The 16,393-nt window shown below is 38.3% G+C and overlaps 1 non-coding gene across 1 annotated transcript; it reads left to right on the forward strand.

Moving 5' to 3' along the window:
- Positions 1-15,963: 15,963 nt before the first annotated feature.
- On the forward strand, positions 15,964-16,069 carry LOC145577154 (small nucleolar RNA R71). Its single transcript, XR_014098640.1, has one exon. It is a non-coding gene; the product is annotated as a small nucleolar RNA R71 (small nucleolar RNA).
- Positions 16,070-16,393: the final 324 nt, after the last annotated feature.

Raw genomic sequence — 16,393 nt, forward strand, 5'->3', positions numbered from 1 at the left:
AGATCGCCCTAGAGGACGAGTAATGCTCTCGTAAGGGTTTCCTAAGAGGTTAACCCATAACTTTTTATTAAAAGGAGGCAAAACATAAAAGGGGAAAAGAGAAAATTTAAACCTTGAATAGAAAAGGAGAGCTTATACAGTGAACTTTTGCACATGATCAAAACACGAGAGGATATCAAACTTTCTAAAACAACAATGGTAAGCACGTTCTAAGATATCGATGGTTGATTGAAACATAGGACATGCTAAGTATAGAGAATTACCAAAACGCAATTCACCTTCATCTAAAAACAATTTTAGCACATTTTCCCAATTGGCTTCAAATCTTCTTTTAGCAAGCATCTCAATAGTTCCTCAAAGGAACCGGAAAAACAATAGATTTGAGGTTTTCTCGACATCTTGACTTTGCATCCCCTTCCTTAGGCTTTAACTCATAATGCCCTCCCTCGGTATATGACTCAACCACTAGATCAAAAGGGCTTTCCCAAAGGTTGTAACGTAAAGGCAAAAGGTTGAGGGTAGGCTTAAAATTTAGAATTTGGTGGTACACCTAAGTTGTGAAGCAAAGATTGGCCAAATCTCAACACCAAAACAAAGAGATCACCAAATAAAAACAAACTAACACCCCCAAGCTTATTCAAAGCTATAACCACAATCATATACACAAAAAGCGTAAGACGCTTCCCCCCAAGCTTAAACAAAGCATTGTCCTCAATGCTTAAAATAGGGAGAAACACTTACATCAAAGTGTTTTTGAACTTTTTCATTTTTTACTTTTTTTTTTTAATTTTTTGCCAAAGCTTTTTGAATTTGCTTTGCTTTTTCTCATTTTTTTCAATTTTTCATTATTCACTTTATTCATTGTCCTTGCCTCTTTTAACGATGGACGACTATTTTCATTTATTCACTTGCCATTATTCACATGATATACAAAACACAAGCTAGCTTACTAATAAAAACCAATATCCAAACTCATATACCACAATCTCCAAGAACATGATCATTTGCTTCACAAAAACAAAAAATGGAACAAAAAGAAACAAAAGGCCCAAAGTTCTAAACATGTGGCTTGAAAAGAAGGGAAAAAGGCTCAAATGGTTAGCAAGTAGGCAAATGTTGACCCAGGAACTAAAAATAAAGAAAATTAACCTAGAAAAGAAAACTTACCACCCCGAAAAGATGCCTTTGTCTTCCCTAGATGGTTCGGTCTCGTGTTTGAGAATTATGAGTCAAGATTCAAGATTAGGTCCGCAATAGTCAAGGATCCAAGCCGCTCATTCAAGTAATTATAGTAGGCTTAAAAACTATGAAACCTCACAAGGATGTGGCAAAAACTCACTAAAAGCTTCAAATTCACCGAAGGGGAACGATTGCGAGTTTTCAAAAACAAAAGAATCCGGCGTCAAGGTCCCAATAGTTCTTAAAGGACTACCTTAGCATACTCTATCTTAGAATCAACCAAAGATACTCTCAAACTGTGCAAACCATTGTTTTTAGGAAAAATAATAGCCAATGTGCAACTTCAAGTGGTACTAAGTCCAAAGCAAAAGAAAATTTTAAGAAAAAAAAAGCAATGCCTCAAAACATTTTATTCATATTTAAAAAATACTTTTTGGTTTTTAATTTTTTTTTTTATGTTACTCTTCTTTTCTTATTTTTTTTCTTTTTTTTATTTTTCGATTTATTTTTTTCTTTTTGCAAAGAAAGGTATAAAATCAAAATGTATGAAAGCAAAGTGTAAAAAGGAAAGTAGAAGAAAATAGAAAAGGGAAACAAAAAGAAAAAGAAAAAGATAAGAAAATAGAAAAGGAGGAAAAAGAAATAAAATAAGAAATAGAAAAGCAAAGGAGAAGTAGAAATGCAACAAGGAAGTCATGCTAACTAGAGCTGTCAATTCGGGTAAATGGGTCGGGTTTGAGTCGGGTTTGTGTTGGTCGGGTCATCTCGGGTCGGGTCAATACGGGTTAATGTCGGGACCTATGCGGGTCGGGTTCGGGTTGGGTCATGCTTGAGTCGGGTCACGTCGGGTCATACATCTTATCGGGTTTGGGTCGGGTTTAGGTCGGGTCAATAACAAGTCGGGTTACATTCGGGTCGGGTCAATAACAGGTCGGGTTACATTCGGGTTTTTACGGGTTTAAATGAGTTAGGGTCTTGTTCGGGTTTGAGTCGGGTTCGGTTCAAGTTAATAAATTACGGGCTATAATAAGGTCGGGTCATTGTCGGGTTCGAGTCGGGTTCGGTTCAAGTCAATAATTTGCGGGTTATAATCAAGTCGGGTCATTCTCGGGTTCGAGTCGGGTTCGGTTCAAGTCAATAAATTTTTTTTATAGCTCCAAATCAAATTGCATTATTTTACAAATATTAAAATAAACAAGTGAATATTAAAATTTGAAAAATAGGATCAATAAAAGGATTATAATTTATACACGTAGTTATATGGAAGTATATTTTGAAGATAAATTAAGAAAAAAAACAAAAAAAATACATTTAGCCTCATATTCGTTTAAAATACATTGACAGTTTACACTCACAGCTCTATTCTAATACTCTATCACCTCATGTCCTATTGCTCATATAGGAAGTTGAAGATAATTAGGAAAAATAAAATCAATCACAATAGAGATTTCATGGGGAAAATTTTCGTCAATCTCGCCATTAGAGTGCAACCTTCCTTAATATACTAAGATTCAGTGATTTTCCTATGCCTATAAGTCGTACTCTTCAAAGATTCAGAATGTGGAAAACCACAGATCGAATTGCGCCTCTGCTGGGTCGCCTACTCTACTACCTCTCATTGTCGCCTTTTGTCTTCAACAAGGAGAAATCACTCCAAATTCCTGGTAATCGATTTATACAATTATATTAGCTATTTAAATTTTCGGATCTAATCATTATAATTGGCTAATTGGTTTTACATATTTTTTTGCTTAATTAACCGGTTTAATGTTTATAAATTGAAGTTAATTTTAACATTTTAAATTTAATCTTCATAGATTAATGTTGAATAATTTTTAGATATTTAATTGGGTTGTCTGTATACATTTTTTTGATACAATTTGAAGTTGATTTTTACAATTTGGTTGCTTGTGGTTGTTTCTCGCAGATGATTATATATTACCCTTTGATGTAAATCATATTAATATGCGTTTTTTTTTTGTTTTTTGTTTTTTTTTATTGTTAAAGGAATCAAAAAATCATGACAGGAGAAATGTTTGAATTAGACTACGCAGCTGAAAGAGGTATAGTACATTCTAATTAATTATAAATGACGCATTTTTTATTGATCTTACTCCTAATCTTTGCCTGATTGTTTGGTGTAGCAAGGGACATTGAGCTTGAGCAAGCATCAATTACATGTATGAGTGTTGGAAATGCTACACATACGCCTGAACCCCATCAATCAATATCTCCAATTGAAGGAAAGCGATCTCCTATTTGGCAGAATTTTGAGGTTAATGGTGAACATGCTGCATGCAAGTTTTGCAAAAGATTAATCCAGAAACTTGCTGGTTCGAATGGTACGTCTAATCTAAAGAGACACCTTGATAAGTGCCAAGAATATAAAGACTCAGATAAGTCTAATGAGTCTCCTGCATCTCCATTTGACCAAAAAAAATACTGTAAGTTACTTGCTAGAGCTATATTGAAGCATGGTTATTCTTTAAGTATTGTTGAACATGAGGGGTTTAGGGAATTGCATACATATTTGAATCCCAAGGTTAGAACTATTTCTAGAAACACAATATTGAAATGGTGCATGAAAGAGCATGATGTGTTAAAGCAATATGTTCGTAATACGCTTAAGGCCTTATCAAGTAAAGTTTCTTTAACCTGTGATGTATGGACATCTTGTACTACTCGTGGTTATTTGTCTCTTACGGCCCATTTTGTGGATAATGACTGGAAATTACAGTCTAAGGTACTGAACTTTAGGCATTTTCCACCTCCCCATACTGGTCATGAAATTTATAATCTGGTTTTTAGTTTGATTAAAGATTGGGGTATTGAAAGAAATGTTTGTAGTATGACTATTGACAATGCAAGTAATATGGATTCTATGGTTGGGAAACTCCAAATTGAATTGGATGCAATGGCTAAATTACCTGTTGATGGCAAATATTTTCATGTTAGATGCTCTGCCCATATTTTAAATTTAATTGTCAAAGAAGGTTTGAAAGTCATTGATGAATCTGTTGCGAAAGTTCGGGAGAATGTGAAGTTTATTGATTCTTCAGAAACTAGACTAAATAAGTTTGAGCGGTGTGTTACTAGTTGTAAGTTAGCTACAGGTGTAAAGCTGTGGATGGATGTTCCTACTAGATGGAATTCTACGTTCTTAATGCTTCGTCGAGCTCTTGATCTTGCACCGGCACTGAAAATGTTCAATAGGATAGAGAGCCACTTGGCGCTTACTCCTCATGAATGGGAAACAGTAGAGAAAATGTGTGATTTTCTTGAACCCTTTTATGACATTACTAATTTGTTTTCCGGTTCTGAATATCCCACTTCCAATCTTTATATTGCCAACATTTGTAGAATTGAGTCGCTATTAGTGGCTGCTTCCAAAGGGGATGATCCAAAACTCAAAGAAATGGCAGATCTTATGCGTTCCAAGTTTGATAAATATTGGTCCGATTACTCTGTGCTATTATCTTTTGCTGCAATTCTTGATCCTCGGTTTAAGTTGAAATTTTTGAGACATCTTTTCAAGGATTTGTATGAAGCTCACATGGTTGAAACAAAAGTTCAAGAGGTGTATTATGAATTTGTTCAATTGTTTAACCATTACAAGGAGCCTCTTCCTACTTTTTCTTCCCAAGATAGTTCAAATTCAGATTCATATCGTCCACGCAAGAGTAGTAGAGTTTATGAGGTAAGATAACAACAAAGTTTATCATTATTCTATATATATGTTAATCACTTTTCTGGGTTATTCTGTTCTGATTTTTTCTTTTTTTTCTCTTTTTTCTCTTTTTTTTTTTTTTTTTTTTTTTTTTTTGCGATTTCAGAATTTCGTTGCTGATATTGCTAGTAGTGACATGGGTAAATCTGAATTAGAATTATACTTAGAATTGCCTTTAAAACCTTGTAATGCTGATGAGGAATTCGATATTCTGGGTTATTGGAAGGAGCAATCAACAGCTTTCCCAAGTCTTGCTCATATAGCTAAAGATATTCTTGCTATTCCTATTACTACGGTTGCTTCCGAATCTTCTTTTAGCATGGGTGGCAGAATTTTAAACAGATGGAGGAGTTCACTCTTACACAAACATGTCGAAGCTTTGATAACAACTCGAAATTGGCTGTATGGTTATGCTGAATTGGAGAAAGATGGGGTTGAGGTGGAGAATGAGGACGTGGATGATTTTTATGCATAACCAGATTTGTAAGTTGTATTTGATTTTTTAAAAATGAATGTAATGTTTTTGAATCTTTATAACACTGTTCTTTGCTTATTTTTTTGTAGGTGGATGTCACTCACCCTCATGGGCTCACTAGTTTAAAACCTCAAATAAATTCAACCATGCTGCTTGCTGCCTGCTGCCTGCCTGAGCCTTACTGTCATTTCAGCATGATAGTTTAAACTCTTTACTTAGTTTGTATTCTACTTTAATTGTAACCACCTTGTTTTGGTGATGATGTACTGCTGCTATCATTTGGTGGTCTAAAATAATTGTAATTGCTATCACTCTTTCTATAATAAAGTGCTTCTTCTAATACATCATGGCCTATTTTGGTTGATTTTTTTTTTTCTGTAGTATATTATTGGATATTGTTGGATATTTTTCTGTAGTATAATAAAGTGCTCCTATCCCTGTTGGCATACAAAATGACTAGATCCCCCTGCTGCAGACACCATTAAGGTGAATACAGATGCTCAAGTTTACTGGACTGATTGAAAGCAGTCCTACTAAAGTCTTTGACATTGATCCTAATACTCAACAGGTTGGTATCTCCTTAAGTTTACTGGATTGATTGTATCCTTTTGCTTGTGTTGTGATTATGTAATAAGTTGTGCCTTACTTTTAAAGCAGATTTTGCTGATAAGTTCTTTTTTAGATCATAAATAGAATTTTAATGTAGGGAAAACTATGATTTAAGGAATCTATTGGGATTGGATTGGGTAAGTTCTGAGAGACCAGCTTTGTCATATGTTGATGAGAATGAAATGCCCTCTGGACCCCTATGTGCAATGGAGCAAATTAGATGGAAATAATTCCAATTTGTTGATGTTTTATGACATGATTATTACTAGGCGTCTTGTGCAAAGCATTATTAGTGATAAAATTAATTTAGGTCGAATTTTGTTTGTTTGCTTGCTTTTCACTTTTTCAGCCACGTAATTATATATATTGAGATTGTTATGGAGATGCTTTCATTCCATGTCTTGGTTTTGCTAGCTTTTCCTATGATCCTCTTAATTTGCCATTTGTATTAAAAGAATTTCATTAGCATAGCTGTATTTTTCTCCACCAGTTCTCTGTTTTATGGAGCCTTCTTATACAAGGCGTATCATATACTACAATATTATCTTAGTGAAATTTCATCACCTGTTAATGTAAGATCCCACATAATATATTCTTGCAGAGTACTCCAAGTCGGGTTGAATTTGGGTCGGGTCAATAACAAGTCGGGTTGAGTTTGGGTCGGGTTTAAATTCGGGTCGGGTTAGGAACGGGTCGGGTTGACCTCGGGTCGGGTTAGTAACAGGTCGGGTTGAATTCGGGTTTTGACGGGTTAAATCGGGTTTGGGTCATTATCGGGTCTGAGTCGGGTTCGGTTCAGGTCAATAATTTACGGGTCATATTCGGGTCGGGTCCTCTCTAGGTCGGGTCATGGTCGGGTTCGGGTCTCAAATGCTCGGGTCAACTCGGGTCTAGGGTTGGTTTCAGGTCGGGTTAGGTCGGGTTCGGGTCGCCATTTTTTTCGGGTTCAGACGGGTTAGGGTTAGGGTCGGGTTAGGGTCGGTATTTCGGGTCGGGTCAGCTTTTGACAGCTCTAATGCTAACACACATAAGTCCCAATCAACAAACAAGTGAACATTCGGCTACAACGCCAATGTTCCCAAACACACTAAGGTGTTAGAAAACAAACATCCTCGAACCGTTCAACTTCTCCTAATCTAAACTTAAACTAAGCATCCAAGAGAAAAGAATAAAAAGAAGATCAGAAGGATCTCACCAGGCGTCGAAGCTATGCTACATTAAACAAAGTGAGAGAGCACCTTAATGAAGCATCAACAACCAAAGCATAAACGACGAAGCAGGGTGAGAGAGAATATAGACTATATACAAAGAAGATTGTTAGTAACTTCAATACAAAAGAAAAGAAGAATATAAAAGATAAAATATATGTAAATAAAGAAAAAGTAATATATGATAGTATCAGGAATATGGTCGGCAATGAAATCAGGAAGCAGAATCATAAGACAGAAGCAGAGTCAGGAAACAAGATATCGAACAACCATCATCAGGAATCATAATCACAGAGAAGTAGAGATACACAACAGACAGCGATCAGCAGAACAAACAACAATACCAAGAACTGGACAGAGAAATCAGCAGAAATACATCATCATCATCACCAAAGAAGCAAGAGATACATAGAGATCAATACTAGAAGCAAAAGAGACCAGGAGTGAACTACTATGGCGAGGAGGGAAACAGTGAAGCATAGAAACAACATAAATCACCCCCAAGCTCAAAATGAACTACCCCCAAAACTCAAAACCTAATAACACATAGGCAAAAGAGAACATCATATAAAGCACATAAGAAAAAGAATGGGGGGTTGCCACAATAGTCTCACTCCGCACTATGGTAAGGGGTAGAATGAGAACTCCCCTCACCGGTCTCTAAGACATGAACCGAGATAACCATCTCACTCACCTCAATAGGAGCTTTCCCCTTTAACCTCCCCTCCATCCTAGCACGGTCTATCTCAAAGAAATGAGACCAATCATTGGAGGGATATGAGGACCTTGCCAATAGGGGTAACAAGGCCTAGGACCCACGATAGGGTCAAAGGGTTCCTATTGAGGGATAGGTCCTTGTTTAATCGGGAGGTATGGGTAGTTCAAGTAAGGTTCAATCTCCCTCCTCCTCACATGGTAGTCACACAATTAATTAGCATGAAAATCATAGCCAAGAGAAGAATCACGCCCCAAAGGCATGGAAAACAAGATATTAGTGATAGAGTCTAACTTGGCATGAATAGTACATAAATCAAATGTAAAAGAAGAAGTAGAAGGAGCGATAGGTGTACCTCCCCGTTCGACCGGGGTAAAGCTTGGAAATCCGTCGAGAGAGCATCATTGGAGGCGGTTCTTGTATGATTTTACTTTTTCCGAAGAGAGGAGTCGATGTTGCATCTTAGAGGTCTCCAAGTCAAAGAATCCGTCTTTGACTTACGGTTTGTAGCCTCCTTACTCGAAATCAAGAATCAATCCTTTACTCGGGACACCTTCCATATGAAAACATTATGCTTCTTGGTACGATCAAGGAACTTTTGGTTCACAAGGGCATAGACATTGAAGAAATGAGAAGGCGTCCTCTCCCTAGGGTCAACTATCGGAGGGATTCGCATAGCAAATCTTTATATGAATCATTAAGGCAAAGAGCGAGGATAGAGATCATGCCTCCAATTTGGATGCTCCCTGAAAGAGAAACACCATCTCAGATATCCAAAAATCAATTGATTAAATGTGAAGTGAAATCTACAAGCTCGATCTCATGCGACTCTTGGTCGGCAATCTATAGCCAACAAAGCTCCTCACGGGAGATAGCTCCCAAAGAGTCCTTAGAGCATAGGGCATAAGTGAGAATACGATTAAAGTATCTCATATTCCGCTCATCAGAGATACGCCGCCACCACCTGAGTTCATCATATTCATGGTCCTTAGTCATTTTTCCATTGGCCGGATAAGACAAGATGGTCTTCATCAACGGCCCAAGGAAACAGAAAGTAGGAACAAAGTTGTGACTCCGACAACCGATGATCATTATTGAAAAGTTGAAAGGTCAAAGTTCTCAAAGAGTCACCACTTGACTCTCGGACCACTTCAAGGGATGATAGAAACTCATACGTCACCCTAGCATAGGTAAGGGCGCTCAAATCCAAGAACTCTAAGAGACCGAGGTTCTTGGCTAGGTAGCAAACGTCATCATCTATTCCAAGTAGCTTGGTTGTTGTTTGATCGTAGAATCTTGTTGACTTGAGCTTCCGCTTGGATAGTTGCTTGAACCTATCCCAATGTAATTCCTTAGAGAATTCGATGCCATATGTCTCTACCACCTCGGGGGGAGGTGGAACAACGTGTCTGGCTTTGCTTGAACTTGTTCTAGCACGCTTCTTATGACGGATGGGAACCACCTACAAGAAGCAAAGCAATTCATGAGCAATTCATTTACAATTATCATTGTTCAAGAATATTCATAAGAAATTGCTTTAAAATCAAGCACAAACATTATTCAATCAAAAATGAAACAAGAAATGGTCACACATGAATAATGCCATGAATATTGAGACATAAGCTTAAAGCAACTAGTGATGAAGTAAAGGCATAATTGGACAAAAGAGACCAAATCATGAATCATTATGAGCAAATTAATCCCAAAACATTGAATTATCAATGAAATGAAACTATCATATAGAATACCCATGAGAGAGAATGACCAACAATGGTGAATCAAGGATTTAAGCAAGGTATACAAATTCATCATGAAAAAGCTTCAATTTGACATCCAATAACATCATTGAACACAAATTACAAGCTTAAAGAACCAACAATGGAGTTTTACCAAGAAAGCAAAAACAAGGATTTCAGGCCTCCAAAATGAGGAAGAAGATGACTAGAAAGTGAGAAATTATACCTCAATGAAGCTTTGAATTAGAACACCCAAAGTTAAGATTCAAGCACCAAAACAAACCCTCAAAAATTCGAATTTTAGCCCAAAATTTTCGAAAATAAAATCAAAAATTTAAGTTTTTTTTTTTTTAATTTTTGAAAGATTTAAATGAGGTTAATGTAATTTGTGATGAATTGAAAACAAAAAGATGAAATTGGTTGAATTTTCAAAGAGATTGAGAGGGTTTTATGAGAAATGAATGAGTAGAGAAATGAAAGGGAAGTCGGGGTAAGAGAGAGGAGTGAATAAGGGAGGGTTTGGGAATGACAGAGGGCACAAAAAAGGGGGGGTGCTGTTGTCGATGGTGCGTGCTCACAGCAGGGTTGGTGCGTGCGCACTAGCGACGACAGGGGGGGCTGCTTCGCTTGCTATGGGCTGCAACACACGCCAATTTCTGCCCTACCTGGTGCGTGCGCGCAGCTAGGTGGTGCGTGCAGGTAGGGTCTTGGGGAGGGCTAATTTTGCTTAAGACGCACCAAACGAAGCCAAAAATTCTGACCCCTGTGGTGCGCGCGCGTAGGGATGGTGGTGCGTGCGCACTAGGGGGGTATGGGGGGGTTCAAAAACTGTGAAATTTCATTAAATTAGCTTAAATTTCTGACCCCTTTCGTGCGCGCGCACAACCTATGATGCGTGCGCACCAAGCAAGAAAATTTCGGCCATGAACATACTCTCGTGTTTGCATTAACGAGATAGTTGAAAACACACTCGAAAAAGAGTAAAAAATCAATGAAAATGCAAACATGAGAGCATAAAACCGAACAAACTTCTTCACCTAAGCTTAACCAAACCTCGTAAAACCTTGAATTAACACCGAAAATGTTGGAAATTTTCATCGATCCAATCTCATGGTACCTAAAATCAAGAAAACAAAAAAGAATAAGATTAGTTCTCAAAAATAAAAGATATAGAAAAATCAAAAATTAAAAGAAAAGGGTTAGAAAACCGGGTTGCCTCCCGGGAAGCACTTGTTTAACGTCATAGCTCGACGTTCTCCACCTATTAAGGTGGTTATCGAAAAAGCAACATGTGAATAAGGCTAACAAAAGCACCATCGAAATACTTCTTGAGTCGATGGCCATTGACCTTAAATGGAGACGAAGAATCCATCATTGAAACCTCTACAACACCACTAGGAAAGACATTCTTAACTAAGTAAGGACCGCTCCATCTTGACATGAGATTTCCTGGAAACAACTTCATTTTCGAATTATAGAGAAGAAATTTATCACCAACACAAAACTCTTCCTTCTCAAAAAGATTATCATGAGTTTCCTTGGAACAAGCTTTTTAAGTACTAGCACAATCATAAGCATCAAATCGAAGCTCCTCTAGCTCATGAATATCTAACCACCTTTTCTCCCCCGCACTTGCCAAATCAAAGTTTATCTTCTTGATTGCCCACAAAGCACGGTGATCGAGCTCAACCGGGAGATGGCATGATTTTCCATAAACTAGGCGGTATGGAGTGGTACCTATAGGTGTCTTGAAAGCCGTTCTATAAGCCCAAAGAGCATCATCCAACTTGTCCAACCAATCCTTCCTCTTTCTTGCAACCGTCTTTTTTAGGATTAACTTTATTTGACGATTGGAAACCTTGACTTGGCCGCTTGTTTGAGGATGGTATGGAAGGCCAAATCGTTGATGACCTCCATGCTTTTGCAACATCTTTTTAAAGGCATTGTGAATAAAATGAGAACCATTATTGCTTATCACGACCTTTGGAACACCAAACCTTGGAAAAATGACCTTCTTGAACAACTTCATTACCACCTTGTGGTCATTAGTTGGGGAAGCAATGGCCTCAACCCATTTAGACACGTAACCCACTGCCACAAGAACGTATTGATTTCCAAAAGATGAGGGAAACGGTCTCATAAAATCAATTCCTCAAACATCAAATACCTTCAATTCAAGAATCGGTTGTTGAGGAATCTCATTTTGCTTGGAGATATTCCCAACTCGTTTACAACGGTCGCATGTCTTAACAAAACCCCATGAATCCTTGAAGAGATGCAGCCACCATAAACCACTTTGAAGAATCTTGGTGGCAGTTTTAGAAACACCCATATGACCACCACTCGGATCTGAGTGGCACATCTTCAAAACACTAGGCACCTCTTCGTTTGGAACACAGCGCCTAAGTAAGCCATCAACTCCTCGCTTGTACAAGATGGGATCATCCCACACATAGTGTCTTGCCTCTCTCTTGAGCTTCTTTCGTTGATTCTTAGAAAAGGAAGGTGGAAACTCCCCACATGCAAGAAAATTCACTAAGTCGGCAAACCATGGGAGATCCTTTGCCTCAATAGCATATAAGAAGTCATCAAGCATCCTATCCTCAATTGGAGAACCATCATCATGAATTTGAGAATCTTCAAGATGAGAAAGATGATCCGCCATAACATTTTCCACTCCTCTCTTATCCCTAATCTCAATATCAAAAGTTTGAAGTTCGAGCACCCACCGGATCAACCTAGGCTTGGATTCTTTCTTGGCAAAAAGGTACTTCAGAGCCGCATGATCCGTGAAGACAATGGTCTTGGAACCTAACAAATAACAACAGAACTTTTCAAAAGCATGAACAATAGCCAAAAACTCCTTTTCCGTTGTGGTGTAATTCCTTTGAGCACCATTTAGAGTCTTGGACATATAATAGATCACATGTAGCTTCTTTTCCACTCTTTGTCCCAAGACACCTCCAATTGCCGAATCACTCGCATAGCACATCAACTCAAAAGGTAAATCCCATCTTGGGGCTTGAACAATAGGAGTAGAGATTAGAGCCTTTTGCAACTTATTAAATGCCTCCAAACACTTATCATCAAATATAAACTCGGCATCCTTTTGAACAAGATCATTGAGGGGCTTTGCAATGAGTGAGAATCCTTGATGAATCTTCTAAAAAATTCGGCATGCACTAAGAAAGATTTCACTCCTTTTACATTAACCGGAGGTGGAAGCTTCTCAATAACCTCAATTTTTTCTTTGTCTACCTCTATCCCCTTGTGAGAAATCTTATTGCCAAGGACTGTGCCTTCCTCCACCATGAAGTGACACTTCTCCCAATTCAAAATCAAGTTTACCTTCTCACACCTTGCGAAACATTTCTCAAGGTTTTCAAGACATGCCTCAAATGAAACACCGCCCACGAAGAAGTCATCCATAACTACTTCCATTTCCTCCTCCAAAATATCTCCAAATATACTCATCATACATCTTTGAAATGTTGCGGGAGAATTACAAAGGCTAAACGACATTCTCCTATAAGAAAATGTTCCATATGGACAAGTGAAGGTCGTTTTCTCTTGGTCATCCGGGTGGATAGGGATTTGGAAAAATCCCAAATAACCATCAAGAAAACAATAGAACTTGTGCCTTGTTAGTCTCTCAAGTATTTGATTAATAAAAGGAAGGGGGAAATGATCTTTCTTTGTAGATGCATTTAGACGTCAATACTCTATACAAATTCTCCATCTCGTGATCGTCCTCGTCGGAATGAGCTCACCTTTCTCATTCTCAACGACGGTCATACCTCCCTTCTTTGGGAAAACGTGAACGGGAGAGACCCACCTAGAACTAGAAATGGGGAATATGATTCCCGCATCCACAAGTTTGGTGATCTCCTCCTTTACTACCTCTCCCATTTGGGGGTGTAGCTTTCGTTGTCTCTGAATAGAAGGTAAATCACCCTCCTCAAGAGTTATGTGATGTGTACATAAAGCGGGGCTTATACCTTTGAGGTCATCAACGGTATAACCCAAAGCACCTTGGTGCTTTCTCAAAACAGCACACAACTCTTGATCTTGGTGCTCACTCAAAGAAGATCTAACAATCAAGGGATAGGTGGAGTTGGGTCCCAAGAATCCATGCATAAGGTGTGATGGAAGAGGTTTGAGCTCAACCATTGGAACACCTTTACCTTCCTTTGATGTAGCCACTTGCAATCTTCTATGCTAGAAATACTCATACACATTTGCTCTTCAACATCCTCAAAGCTTCCATTGAGCACATCTTCATACAAAGACATCTCCTTGCTAGGAATCCCTATCTTTACCTTATTTAACAAAACATTCTCAAGAGCATCGTTAGAAGTGAGCAATTGCTCATGCATAGAAGACACAACATAATCAAGAGAATCAATCAACATGCAATTTTCTAAAGAAGAACTTGGATACTTCATACTATCATTCAAGTCAAATTCTATCACCTCATCCCCTACTTTGGTGAAATTTTAGCACTTTTCACATCTATCAAAGCACCCGAAGTAGCAAGGAATGGTCTCCCTAGAATGATAGGAATATTAGCATCTTCGTCCATCTCAAGCACCATAAAATCCACCAAAATAACAAATTTTCCAACCCTCAAAGGAACATCCTTTACCTTACCCATAGGAAACTTAATTGACCTATTGGCCAATTGCAAAGTGATGTTAGTAGGTAAGAGTATCCCTAGCTCAAGTCTTTGGTACACCGAATATGGCATAAGGCTAACACTAGCTCCTAGGTCACATAAGGCATTCTCAATTTGCATTTTATAAATGGCACAAGGAATGGAAAAGTTTCAGGGGTCTTTTAGCTTAGGTGGCATCTTGTTCCTTATGATTGCACTACAATTCTCGGTCAAGTTCACCGCCTCTACACCATCACAAGTCCTCCTACCACTCAAAATGTCTTTGAGGAATTTTGCATAGTTGGGCATTTGAGTTACAACGTCGGTAAATGGTAGAGAAAGGTGAAGTTGCTTGAGCATGTCAATGAATCTTCCAAATTGTTCATCTAACTTGTGTCTCGTGAATTTTTGTGGATAAGGAAGTTTGGGTTTCACAATTTCTTTCTCCACTCTCACTTCACTAGGCTTCTCAATCTCAACCTCACTCAAAGAAGCACCATCTCTCTCATCTTCAACCAAAACCTCTTTTGTGCCCTCCTTGGTCTTACTCTTCCTAGGCAAACTCTCCTCAAGAAACTTACCACTCCTTGTGACAATAGCATTGACCGGTCTCTTGGGATCTAGGCCTTGGGAAGGTAAAGAAGAAGGACTAGCATGGTCTTTCAAAGCAGTAGCAAGTTGAGAAATTTGGTTTTCAAGCATTTTATTATGAGTCATCTTTTCATTAAATTTCTTGTCACTTGCGGCCATGTAAGTGCTTAACAACTTTGTTTGATTTTCAATTATTTCTTTCATATTGGTTCTATGAGAAGAAGAAGAGGATTGAACATAGGAATTATCATTTTGGGCCTTTGGAGCAAAACCGTGTGGGGGACCCCTTTGAGAAGTATTTTGAAAATATCACCTATTTTGATTGTTCCAATTACCTCTACCTTGATTATGGTTACCATACCCTTGGTTATGATTACCATAATTTTGGTTATGATTTTGGCTACTATAACCTTGGTTGTTATAGTTACCTCGGGAATTTTAGTTCCCATGGTTCCTATTACCACCACCTTGGTTGTAGTTATCAAAATTGCCATGATTGTTGTAATTCCTATTTCATTGACCTCTTTGATTCTCAAACCTAGAATCATGATTATTTGACACATAGTTCACATGCTCATTCACATTTCCATCTTGATCATCACAAACATCCATACATGCATGAGGGCAACTAGAAACATCATGATCATACGACCCACAATCATCACAAAACAAGCATCCACTACGCATGTTATTAGAAGAGGGAGGGGGTTGAGAATTAGAAGACATACTTCACCGCTTATATTGGGAGGGAAGACTTGAAACTTGGTAGGTATCACTTTCTAACTTCGCCTTGATAGCGGACATCTCCTTCCCCAAGTTTGTCATTTGTTCGGATAGATTTTTGATTGTATTTAGATGATTAAGCGAGTACACCGAAGAGCTACTCTTGCTAGTTGACTCTCTTTCTCCATCTTGCCAATATCTATAGTACCTCACTACGTCTTCAATTATGTCTACCACTTCCTCTTCCGTTTTGTTCATGATAGGACCTCCGACTCCTCCATCTAAACATTACTTTCCTTGAGGACTAAGGCATCCATAGAAGATTTGAATAATTTGGTAAGTAGGAATTCCGTGGTGAGGACATTCTCTTTGATACTGTTTGTATCTCTCCCATTCTTCATAGAGACTCTCACTAGGCTTTTGCTTAAAACCTTGAATCAAAGCTCTAGCCTCCGCCATTTTCTTTTGTGGATAGAAACGGGATAGAAACTCCTTGGTCACTTCATCCCATGTCCTTTGAGAATTCGGCTTGACTTCCTTGTCTAGCCATTCCAAGGCACGCCCTATGAGCGAAAAGGGGAAAAGCTTGAGGCGGATGAATTCTTGGGAAATTCCATTCACCTTGATAGTATTGCAATACTTTTCAGACTCCTTAAGATGATTTAGCGGGCTTTCATGCTTGGCCCCACTAAATGTCGCCTCTCTGTCAAAGTGATCATTGCCGGTCTTATTTCAAAGTCATTTGCCGGTGTAGTAGGTGGGGCAATCTCACTCTC

The sequence above is a fragment of the Chenopodium album genome, chromosome 13, assembly GCF_948465745.1.
Source record: "Chenopodium album chromosome 13, dcCheAlbu1.1, whole genome shotgun sequence".
NCBI classification, from domain to species: domain Eukaryota; kingdom Viridiplantae; phylum Streptophyta; class Magnoliopsida; order Caryophyllales; family Amaranthaceae; genus Chenopodium; species Chenopodium album.